This window comes from Aristolochia californica, unplaced genomic scaffold (assembly GCF_029961685.1).
Source record: "Aristolochia californica isolate CCGP_79_NKW_82.1479 unplaced genomic scaffold, dmAriCali1.0.hap1 SCAF_11, whole genome shotgun sequence".
In the NCBI taxonomy this organism is placed as follows: Eukaryota; Viridiplantae; Streptophyta; class Magnoliopsida; order Piperales; family Aristolochiaceae; genus Aristolochia; species Aristolochia californica.
The window spans coordinates 13,619,729-13,632,672 of NW_027181782.1; the positions used below are offsets into that span (position 1 = coordinate 13,619,729).

The 12,944-nt window shown below is 40.2% G+C and overlaps 1 pseudogene; it reads right to left on the reverse strand.

The window, feature by feature from the left end:
• LOC137944636 (protein transport protein SEC23 D-like) overlaps nucleotides 1-5,452 on the reverse strand; it is a 54,362-nt pseudogene extending 48,910 nt beyond the window's left edge.
• Between the last annotated feature and the right edge of the window lie 7,492 nt (nucleotides 5,453-12,944).

A 12,944-nucleotide genomic window follows, 5' to 3' on the forward strand; every position in this document is an offset into this window, starting at 1 on the left:
TATTCCATTGTCTTTCTATCTTTCATTGCTCGTACTTCATTTGAGAGGAAGGAGTTTGCAACGTTGATCTAAGGGGTGAGAGGCTGTACTACCTTTGATGAATTGAAGGAAGGCCATCACGGGAGTTGGAGTTCCGCTAGCCCAAGTGAGTTTAGGCTCATCTGACCTCGTGACAAACGGGGTGGGGGGCCTTGTACCTACCTCGGCGGAGTCTCGAAATGGCAGTGGAAACGGATGCAGGCCAAAAAAACAAACAGCTCCTAAAGGCCCGTCTTTGCCGTGAGTGCCAGATTTACGAAATGCGGCAGAGGGTGGAACTTAGAGCCGCAGTTTCTGAGCTTGAGCGACCGTGGGAGGTTGTTGAGCGAACCCCAACTCTCTTTTCCATCAAAGCCGATGAGCAATTGAAGGCTTTGGCTAACAGGTCTTAATTTTCTGGAGGCTACGATCTGTGGTCGGAGAGGGATGAGACTCAGCTGTTTCATAACCAGGACTGGCTCCCTTCCGCGATGTTTTTCACTAGAGGGGTTGTGCACAATGTCAAACCGTATGGTATTATTGACAGTGTTGGGACGTTGAGGAAGATTTACCCAAGAAGAGGAATGGGACTAAAAGATCGATTATCTTGTTTCGATGCCCATGAAATGTGGTTTCTCTTGTTTGGATGCACAAGGAAAATGGAAAAGAAAAGAAAAGAGAGCATGCATATTACCAACCACTAGTAATATGCATGCTCAGATTTTTACGGAAGTTTCGTATTTCAGTCCTTCCTCAACCTATTTCCGCCATGTTCCATCTTCAGCGCTATCAATCTCTTCATCGCACAACCGCATTTAGACATTGCTGACCTGGGCGTTGCAGACGAAAGTCACAGAATATATGTCAGCAACAGGTAAGCTCATTTCTCCCATTTGATCTCCTTCATCCTTATTCTCTCCATGCAATGTAGTACAGAATTTATGCAATACAAATTATTTTGAGATCCTTTATGAGTTATAGATCTAGTCATATTTCGTTTCTTAATAACTCTGATATGCAAGATTATCTCTATTTGTTTTCCATACTTTTAGGATTCTTTGAACTTAATATTAAATATGTATTTTATGGAAAGTTTTAAATGTAGGTTAAAGTTCAAACCCGACTCGAGCTTGAGCTCAAATTTGGTTAAAATTCTTGGGCTTGAGCTCGATTCCAATTTTAATCTCAAAGCTAAGCTTGAGCTCGAACTCAAGTTCAAAGTATTCAAATCAAGCAAAGCTCGAACATATACAGGTTCGAGTTTGGCTAGGCTAAAGAGAGTGGGAAATGTATATGAAAGTCACATTTTGTATATAGGTCATGTTTTTATATTAGTCACATTGGCATAATATTATGCAGTGTTTATAAACAATTTTATGCAAAGTTTATAGACAATTTTATGCAGAGTTTATGTACAAAGGTCATGCCCAATTTTAAGTAAAATTTATGCATAATTTTATGCACAGTTTATTTGACTTGCATTTTATGCAAAGTTTTAAATGTAGGTTGGAGCTTGAACCCTGCTCAAGCTCAATTCCAATTTTAAGCTCAAGGCTGGGCTCGGCTCTAGCTTGAGTTCGAAGTATTTAAATCAAGCCCAACTTGAACATATGCAGATTCAAACTCGGCTCGACTCGACTCGATGCCACCCCTAGGCACTGCACGTATAGGCTGGGCACATACGGACTAGTGCCTGAACACCAAGGCATGGAGGCAAGTCAGATTAGTGGCAGCCAACTTTTTTTTTAATGATGATAAACTTATTTCAAAGAAAGGGAAGATAAATCAAGGGAGACCTCCCCTAACAATAAGATATTAAAGGGGGGACCTAGGCACACAAATCAGCAACCGAAATGGCTGATCTAAGTATATGAGACAAAGTACAAGAAATGGTGGATACAATATCCAAAATATCAAAAAAAATCTGCCAGTGACGCCACGGGGGAAGGATGAGGTGGAGCACCATCCGATGATGACCTTGGAGTCTCCCTCCATGATAAGGAGACCACTAAAGCGATCCTTTAAAATACTCAAGCCGTGAAGGAGACCAGAGAGCTCAGCAATGGTCGAGTCAGCAATTCCGAGAGGGCCACAGTAAGAGAGTATGGCAGTGCTGCCCCGGATCAAAAATCACCCCACCAAAATCATCCAAACCCGGGTTCCCAAAGGCGCTACCATCAAAATTCAGCTTATAATGGTTCCTAAACGGTTTCTAGTCACGTGGGCCATGGGGTGTTAGCTGGGGCAGTTGTACATGAGGAGGCATGCGCCAAGAAGCACATGACCATTCGAAGGGGCATGTGGCCAGCAATTTCCCCAACTATATATAGGGGAGCTGGATGAGTGCCAATCAATCAGACATTGACATAGAGACTCAAAGGAGCGCTCGAATATCTTGTATGTAGACAGATTTGTGTATATGAGAAAAGGTTTATTGTTTGCCAACTATTTGTATGCAAGGGAGGCTGACTAGTGTGGGTTATCCCAAGGACGCAACTAGGCCGACACAGGTAAAAGTAAATTCAACTTTCCACTGCATAACTGAACCCATGCAACACCTAAGCTCTAACATTACAAGCATGATCTTTTCACAGTATGGCACCCCATGAATGAATGAGCAGGCCAAATCGTCTCACCAAAATCGATTTAAAAAAAAATGATCCCTATTAAAAAAATATTTTCTGAGTAATTAAGAGTGAATTTTACTCTTCAATGCAGATGAACAGTTAATGTCATTCTACATCATTTCAAAAAAAATGTCATTCTTCAATCATTCAAAAAAAGTGATTCCACGTTCATTCACAACAAAAAAAAAAAAGTATGATTTCTCAAAATGATGGATATAAGCAAATCAACTTACATGTCCTGAGGAAGTGTAGAGTCATCAGTATTAGAGTACAGAAACAGTGAGCCGCCACTCTCGATGCTAAGGAATTTTAATGAAGCTAAGTCTGTATATTCATTGGTAACAGCAAATATGTCCACACAAACCCCCGATTGAACAGCAACAGCTGCCTGTGCAAAGTCATCATGGGTTATTTTTCCAAAGGTCTGTAGATTCTACAAAACTCAACCATTTCAGCACTTGGTTGTATATAGAGGCATAAGGCAATTTACCAGTTCTTTGTAGAAAGGTGTCTGCTCAGGAAGCAGTGCACAGTCTGCATCCTCTCCTTTACTGGCATATTGCTCACCATAACGCCTTGTATCTAATTGACTGGCTCCATAATCAGGAGGACCAGACAAAAATGTAAAAACCCTAGCTGCAATCAATTTTTGACCCACATAAATATCTAATAAACAAATGCTGATAATCACTAATGCAGTCGATTTTGGAGCCACATAACCAATAAACGAATGTTTATAAATACTAATACAATTAGTACAGTCAATTTTAAGAAAACAAAATTCAGAAAGGTAAATTGAGACAAGATATTCTTCCAGGCCCCTATTGTCGCCCTTGAGAGGAAACACTTCACCCAAGGAAAAGAACATGTTATTACCTGGTAAGAGGAAGTATCCAAAAAAATTGTGACCAGTGCTTTTCCAGGAAACTGATAATCAACCATTGAAAAACCAATTCTTTCAATTGGCAACATTTAGCTCATTTCCAGCCATTATGGTTTCACAAGACATAATTAATAGAATTAACATATACTTTTCATAGTGAGGGATAAAGACAATCCTAGATTCAAAGCAGAAATCTTCAAAAATACGAATAGAAAAACAAGGAATGACTCTCCAGATTTATCCCTCACAATAAGTTGCATGCATATGACTAATGAACATCAATGGGAAAAGAACAATGAAAACACTCAACTTTTTTAAAGAGAAAGCATCCAGCAATAAGGGGTACAGGCCATTTTTTCAATAATGAAAAAGATTTTATTAGAAAAAAGTTAATGATAGATTTTAGTTGAAAGAATAAGTCTACCCATAAGGAAAACAGAACCAGATATATCTTGTGCATGGAAAAGAGGAAGACATCAAACATGGATGACACACTTTGGTGGCAGTAACTGCAAGAATGTTTGATGATCTAAATCTGGTGCCACCAGATGTCAATAACTTGAAAGATTAACCGAAATTTCCTCATAGCACTGCTCCATCCTCAATGGGAATCAGAAGCCTTTTCTCATCCGAGGATGGAGGCTTTGCAATTCAAGACCACTTCCTAAGAAACAAAATGTCATTTTGTAAATCCATTTACAGGTAATATGCATTTACTTGATTTTCAACAAACATCACTAAATAGTTAGAACAAAGATGACTATAAAAGAAACATATGTTAATTTATTTTGGTCCATGATAATGTAAAAGAAGCACAGGGAAGTAAGAATTGGACTTTACCATACCCAGTGCAAATGTATTTCCGTATTCTGATCCAAGGTAGTTAATTAGAGCCTCCATTGCAGCTCCAAAACCTCTGCCACCTAATAATATACCATCAAGTCCTTGTCCAGCAGCTATGTTCTTTCCCATGAAGTTGTAGGTTTCAGTGTTTCCAAGGCTGCAGCTATTCGGTCTTTGGAAGTATCTACCTGTTGGAGAATGAACCAAACCTTCGCTAAAATCCATTTTCCAATTGATTGTAGTGTTGGTAGAGATTCTTTTTTTTTAACAATTTGAAGTCAAGGGTATGTTGACATTGTCCATCATAAACATACAGGAGCCAAGAAAGAAAACAATGGCATGGCATCTTCAAGCTCAAAGGGCAATGAAGCATCTGTATCTGGGGGGAATAAAGACATTTTTGACAACTGGTATGGGTCCTTGCACATCGTATAAGCCTATCTTATGACTGAATGTAACAAGCCCAAACAGAGAACCCGGCCCAAGTGCTGCAAATGTAAAAGGTAATTGGTATTAAAACATTATCATAACAAGAATAATAATTACCAATGCAACCACAAATGTGTGAAAAGCTGAGGGTGATCTTCTAAAATATTGATCACCTTATGAAGGCCAATACTGAGATAAACAATTGCCCACCTTCTAAAGCAGCCAGTAGCGCACTTTTGATCAACTCCAAAAACTCCTCAGATGCTGCATTTATGTTCAGAAGTACAACAAAAAACTAGGAAGAGCACAAGTCCAAGCCCATTGTTCAAGCTCGCAGTAGGAATTGAAATACGCCCAGCAATTATCGCAGCGAGGAACAAGGTTACCGTTGGACCCGGAAACAGGGGGGTTACCAAGCTCGTCAACTGGAGAAAATGGGGAAACGGTGACTCCCCAAGGAAGGCCGGAGGCTTCCTGTGCATCGGGATCGGTCGGGAAACGAGATACTGTCGCCCTAATCGCAGCGAGGAACAAGGTTACCGTTGGACCGGGAAACAGGGGGGTTACCAAGCTCGTCAACTGGAGAAAATGGGGAAACGGTGACTCCCCAAGGAAGGCCGGAGGCTTCCTGTGCATCGGGATCGGTCGGGAAACGAGAGACTGTCGCCCTAATCGCAGCTAGGAACAAGGTTACCGTTGGACCCGGAAACAGGGGGGTTACCAAGCTCGTCAACTGGAGAAAATGGGGAAACGGTGACTCCCCAAGGAAGGCCGGAGGCTTCCTGTGCATCGGGATCGGTCGGGAAACGAGATACTGTCGCCCTAACCGCCATCGACGAGAAGACAGCAGCAGAGTTGCAGAGTCGCGAGGTCGATAAAAACCCAAATAATGAGGGAGAAAAAAAACACACAGACTTCGTACCCTGCTTGCCTCGATTCGTCTAAACCAGCGATATAATAAACGCCGTTTGAGCTAGTCCGGCCAAAGAAAAAACGGGTTAATTCAGAGGGGAAAGCATGGTCGGGTTTTGAGAACCCGAACCCCAACTCAGAAACCCGAACGGTTTAGAAATCAAACATTATCCATTGTCTCATTCCCAAATCAACCTAGTAATTCTCCAATTAAAATATTTTTTAAATATAAAAATAGTTAAATAATACAATGCATAAAATTATTATACAATGTCAAAATATAAATAATAAAAAATAAAAAAATAGATAAGTTTTATATATATGTTATTTTAATTTTAAAAAAATATCAATAAGGTATTTCCATCAAGTTTAGGCCAAATTTGGGAAAACCCAAGCCTACCTCCAACTTCGGTTTCTTTCCCTCCATCCCTTCTCCTCCCAACGGAGTGAATTTAAGTTTTTTTTTTTTTTGCCCACTCCTAACTTTGATTATGTGTTGGACCTCGAGTCCCAAACTTGACCTGAACTTAGGGTTTTCTCCTTCTATCCCTTCTCCACCCAACGGAGTGAATTTAAGTTTTTTTTTTTTTTCGCACACTCCTAGTTTTGATTATGTGTTGGACCTGAGTCTTTGATGAGGACAATGTAACCTCAGGTTTGTGGAGGTCATGAGAAACATGATTGAAAAATAACAAGGTATACCCTAGCTAGCACATATTTTACTTATGTTATGGAGATTACATGTAACGAGTCATAAAAAATTTAAGGGTGTGTATATGCCGATAGAACATTATAAGAAAAATAAATAGAGGAATTTTTTTTTTGAATTTTTTTCTAATATTTGCACTATTTAATGAATAGAAAAAGTTTTCTTTTTGATCTTCTTGTCTTTAAAAAAAAATAACTATGTTTCTTATTGTTTAATCCGATATCATGGGAAAAGTAAGCCAAGAAGATTTATGTTGATTGCTCATTTTCTATATTTAATTTCTTATTTTGTTCCAATTGTAAACACTACAGCTACATAATTATTATTTTATTTTATTTTCAATGGCATCACAAATGCAAGAAAATTTTATAAGAGAATTTGTCAATAAAAACATCATCCAATGAGAAAATTAGTAAAAGAAAAAATAATTTTCTCACCGTTTGATTTTCCTAAGTCGACACAAATGATCGTTAAGCGTTGATGTTAATGTCTTATGCAACTATCAAAATTAACTAAATCATCTCTTACAACAGCTGAATTGCCATCAATTGTGCATTAAATAGGAAATTGAAGTGAAGAAAAGTATTGATGTTGTTAGATACATACCCTTTATTACACACTCTAGTGGTCTATGGTATGAGTTGGAGCGAGAAAATAGAAGATTTAAGTTGTTGAGTCAATACCCCAAAGGAAAAATTGAAAGAAAACTATTATGAAGATGGCAAGTAAAGTGGAAGACCTTAAAGATCATAAAAGTCAAAATTTATATAAAGTTATAAAACGTAGTTCATATGGATTAAACCATGGAATTTAATAATAATTCAAGTCCATCCAAGAAAAAAATGTATTATTGATCCATTCAGTGTTTTTCATGGGTTACCCTAGATTTGAGAAAGGGTATATAGATGTTATGACCCTCAAAGTAGAACTTGGTATGTTTCGACATATGTTTCCTTCTTTTAAGATAATCCTTAACTACCGGCCCAACATGTTCAAATATCATTCTCATGGGGAAATACTTATTGTCCTACCAATGAATGCATTGGAAGATACAGATAATGGCAGAGTTGAGAATTGTAATGCGCCTCTTCAAGGCTCCCTGTAGTCATTTCTTCCGAAGGAGAGTCCTCCTCGTCCTTATTTCCTAATTTGCATTTGCTTGTTGTTATTAGGAAGGGAGTTAGACAATGTACTTGATTTCCCATCTCAAAGTTTTTGTCATCATTTGATTGATTCTCTTCTTGCTATAAAGTTTGTTTTGTCTACTCTTGATGTTTCATGTGTTCCCATTAGTTGTGTCGAAGCTTTTTAGAGTCCTCATTGAAAATCTAGAATTGAAGAGGAAAGTGTTGCTCTTGTGTCTTAGAGTACTTGGTATCTCTTTATATTCCTCCCCTAAATGCCAAAAATGTAGATTGCATATGGGTCTTTACCATTCAAGTCAAAGCTCAATTGGTAACTAAAGATTACATACAAACTTACGGCATTGACTATCGTGTGAGATTTTTCCTAGTTGCTAAATTAAATTCAAACCAATTTGATATCTATGGTTGTGAAAAAGGGATGCTCACTTCAACAATTGGATGACATTTTTTATACAGTGATCTCAATGCAAAAGTCTATATAGAACAACCACCTAGTTTTGTTGCTTAGGGAGAGTTAAGTAAAACATGCAAATTGCATAAAGCCATTTATGGCTTGAAACAAACCCTTCGATCATAGTTTGAGCAATTCAATCGTGTTGTTCTAGGGTTTCGATTTCATAGAAGTAACTATGATCAATCTATATTTATTTTGGAAAGAGTAACAAGTTGTGTGATATTGATAGTACTTTATGTAGATGATAAAATTTTGTCTGGAGATGACAAAGGTGGACTTGTTAAGATTAATGCCTATCTTCAAAAGCATTTTCAAATTAAAGACTTTGGGATTCTTAAATACTTTTTTTGGAAATAGATGCGGCAAGAAACAAATCATGTATTATTTTGTCTCAAAGGAAATCTATAATTTATCTTCTAAGTGAAATTGGATTATTGGGAGCTAAACTAGTTGATACACCACTAGAACCTAATCATGATTTATTTTATGCTAGTTCTCCTCCTTTAAAAGATCTAACTTCTTATATATGCTTAGTTGGAAAGCTCATATATGTTATTGGTGATAAGGCCGATATATTGTATGTTGTGGGACTAGTTAGTAGGTTTATGGGAAAACATAGAAAAGTTCATGCAAAGGCTGTTCAATGAATACTTTAGCATCTAAAAGGAGGACTAGGGAGAAAATATTTTGTAAGTATTAGCATCAGATAAAAGTGATGGACTACTATGCTAGAGACTATGTTGGATAAAAGGTGACATGAAGTCAAGGACTGGTTATTGTACCTTTGTTGGGAACATTTGGAGCATTGAAAAGTAAATGAACAAGAAGTAATAGCAAGATCAAGTACAGAGGCTGAATGCAAATCTATGGCACCTATCACTTGTGAAATGATCCAGATACAATCTCTTTTGTCAAAATTTGGTGTGGAGGTAAATTTGATTGATAGTTATCAAGTGATAATCAGACCTTTATCTTTATAGCCAATAATTTGTTTTTTATGAACCAACGAAGTTCATCAAATTATATGGTCATTTCACCAAAGATTAAGTGTACTAAGTGGAAGAATCATAACCCCTCATATGAGAATTGAACATCAATTGACAAATATATTTACTAAGGCATTGCATGGAGCATAGTGTGATACCTCGTGCTCCAAACTGGTATTATTTGATGCATATTTCTTAGCTTGAGGAGTGTTAAAAGTTAATTAAAATATGTACGAGTGTAGTTTATTGAGAACCTTGGGGGTAATTTTGCAATCATGTAATCACTCTCATACTTAAGTAAATGCAATGCATGAGTGAGGTGTAGTCGAATTTTTCAAGTTTGCCCTCTTTAAATGTTTCTCTTTTCTTTCTTCTTCCTCCTTCGTCTTCTACTACTTTACTTCTTTCTTTTTCCTAATCTTCATCTCTCTTACTTCATTTTTTTTATGTTCTTAATTAACAAAAGATCATAACTTTATTTTGTCATCTGAATTTTTCCAAATATAATGTCCATTAACAAGCCATGCCTCAATTAGCCCAGTGTCAGCAAAATTAACAGCAGAAAACCAATTAAAAAAAAATCTTTCCAAGAATAGAGCCTTTTAAGTTAGTACCACATGAGATTCACCTCCTTGGGACCCTCAGGTGCCTCGAACAGCCCCTCCTACCCACATTAGAAAGTCCAATCTCTTGCAATGATTGGGTTCTCCTCACTGACATTTTAACTTGCATGAATTTAAAACAAATATAGTCAGGAAAGAGAGAGAGAGAGAGAGAGAGAGAGAGAGAGAGAGAGAGAGAGAGAGAGAGAGAGAGAGAGAATGTCTCCTTCTCCAAACCCCAAAAGCTCAAAATTTGATAAAAACGTCCTACTATTTGGCTTTCATATCTACTGGTTGAACTCCAAAAACACATTTAAATAAGGCCCCGAGTTTGTTCACACTTCAAATTGAGTAAGGGCATCCTGAGAGCACATGCTAACATTCCTTACTCCCATCAGGGCTTTTAAAATAAAATTCAGGAGAATCCTATTGAAGAAACTCCAGAATAGCTATTGTTTCTAAAAGCTTAGAAACCCTCAAAATTCTCACAGAGATTCTTCTTATACTGTCCTTGAGCTCCATGCGTTTCAGATATCAAGAAATCATGTCTTCCTTGACCATTCTTGTTTTGGCTTTTTATCTCGACTTGATACAGATGCCAATCTCTACAGTGTGAATAACCCACGTTAGAAAACAACATCTCTGTCCTTTGTCGTCCTCCTTGACTTGGATCTTCATGGAAAGAACTGTAAACCCTCCTTTTTTTTCATCAGACAGATCATTTGGGTCTCCCAGTAATTTTGTTGGGACCACTCTCTCTCTGAACAGCTGTTTGATAGTGGAAGACAGTCTCACATGTGAATTTTGTTGAGCAGCCACTCAAAAGAAGGAAAATGTAATCTCCATGGAAATGGAATCAAGACCCCTTTTTTTCTCTTTCTTGTAATGGTGAAATGCCAACAGAGGTGTCTATGTACCTACTGCAGCAGAGCAAGGAACGATGCTGTTTCAGGCATCCATTGTAAGAACTGGTCAAGAATGTGACGCAGGCGAGAATCTGATGAGGGTATATGTTCGGATCCGGAGTAATTAGTTGGATCCTTAATCGGATCTTTAGTCGGAGTCGTATCCATATTCGGATATTTAGTCGGATCTTTTATCGGAACCTTATTCGGATCTCTTGTATTGAACCCGGGTTGGACCAGAATTATTAGGGTCGGGTTCATGTTTTTCCGAGCTGCAGCCCGGGCTTGTCGGGGGCGTTGGCTTTGGTTAAAAGGTTGTTTAGGTTTCTTTGAAGGGGGTTGAATGATATTTTGAATCTGAGAGAATTTCTCTACGATTTCAGGCAGATTTTGCCTATTCCTCTCGTGATTCGCAAGTTGATCTGCCTGCAGGATGATCGCTATCCTGTCCGGCATCAGTTGGTATCAAAGCTTCAGGCTCGGGACGAAGCTGATCTAGCCAGACGCTGCAGCGAGCAGAAGGGTCGATGAAGACGACGCCGTCGCCATCGCCGTCACCGTTGAGCTACTGCTCAACACTGCTGCCGTCGCTGTTGAGCTACCGCTCAATGTTGCTGCCGGAAACACTCGGGATTCGACCGAGCAGAGCTCGGGACTCGATCGAGCAAGTTACAGAAACAGAGCAGAGGCTCTGGCTTTGCCGAAAAAGAGGGATTCGGCAGGGAAAGGGGTCGGCATCGACGTTGTCACCGCCGGAACTGCCGTGCGACGTCGCCGTCGCCGTAGTCGGATCTGCCGTCGACGGAGCTCGACGACAGAAAAGGTTCGGTAATTCCGGAAAATCGAGCACCGAAACAGAGGTTCGTGGTGCCGAGAAAGGGGGTCCGAGACAGGAGACCCTCGTTGCCGGAACGAGCCAGCGTCGCAGGCGGCGACGAGCTACCGGAGACGACAGCCGGAGAAGACCGCCGGAGAGGTCTCGATTTCGAACACAGAAGGTTCCGAAATCCCGATTTTGGGAGAAACTTTCCATCGGCGTCGGGACGTCGAGGTATTTTCGATTTGGGGAAAATTATATTATTATTTTATTCATATAAAAAAAAAAAAGTGGACAAATATTGTCTTCCATGGCTGGTGGTCGTCGCCGTAATGTTCAAGCAGTGATAATTGACGATTTGCAGAGACAAGTCGAACAGTTAGTACAACTTGACGATTTGCAGAGGCAAGTCGCAAAGTTAGTAACAATTTCAAAGTTGCAGAGACAAGTCGCAGAGTTAACCCAGCGTCTCACGATGTCGGAGTTCGGGTCTCGTGAGATGGAAACTCACCATTACGATCCCAGGTTCGACAACCAGAGTTTAGGATTCCAGGAGCACCGCGGTCAGGGAGATCGACCTTTAGACCTTGGTTTCAGCGTACCGCTACCTGAGATTTCTGGGATGTTACAGACCGACGGAGTCACCGCCTGGTTGCCTGCGAATGAGGCATTTGGTGACCCTGTGTATGATGATGCTGTTGAGGACCCTATGTTTGATGCTGCTGATGTTGTTGCAGACGTGGTCGATGTGAGTGCAGAGCTTGGTGACCCTGTGTTTGATAATACGGATGTAGCGGACGGCGTGGTCGATGAGATTGACACGTTTGGTGACCCTATCTATGATGATGCAAATGTTGAGGAAGACCTGGTCGGTGACACTGTGGGGCTTGGTGCACCTGTGTATGATGTTGCTGATGATGGTATGTTGTGTGGTGATGGCCATGCGCCTCTCCTTGTTCGTCTGAGTCTGGTGCCTCCCGCGGGGGCTTCAGGGGCTGCTTGGCTGCAGGGCACTCTTTTCCTCTTGTCCGTACCCGTTGTTGAGCCAGTCTGCCATATGACCATTGACAGTAGTATTTGTGCGATTGTTATGTCTGACGCGACTGTCCGCTCTCGGCCGGCAAGCCTCCCTTCTCCTCCGTTCGCCATGTTGTTCGTAGAGGTTGCGCCTGGCGACGTCGCGGCGGATCCTCCTCCTGGCCTGCTGCCTGAGCAGGGGATGCTGGCCTTTCCCGCCTGTCCTTTGTGGACTGCCGATGTTTTTCATGTTGCACCCTTGTGTCCTTCATTTTTGGGTTCTGCTGAAGTTATTATGCACTCGAGGGCGAGTTCTTTCCAACCCGAGGAGACTGATGCAGGCGAGAATCTGATGAGGGTATATGTTCGGATCCGGAGTAATTAGATGGATCCTTAATCGGATCTTCAATCGGAGTCGGATCCATATTCGGATATTTAGTCGGATCTTTAATCGGATCCTTATTCGGATCTTTGTATTGAACCCGGGTTGGACCCAAATTATTAGGGTCGGGTTCGTGTTTTTCCGAGCTGCAGCCCGGGCTTGTCAGGGGCGTTGGATTTGGTTAAAAGGTTGTTTAGGTTTCTTTGAAAGGGGTT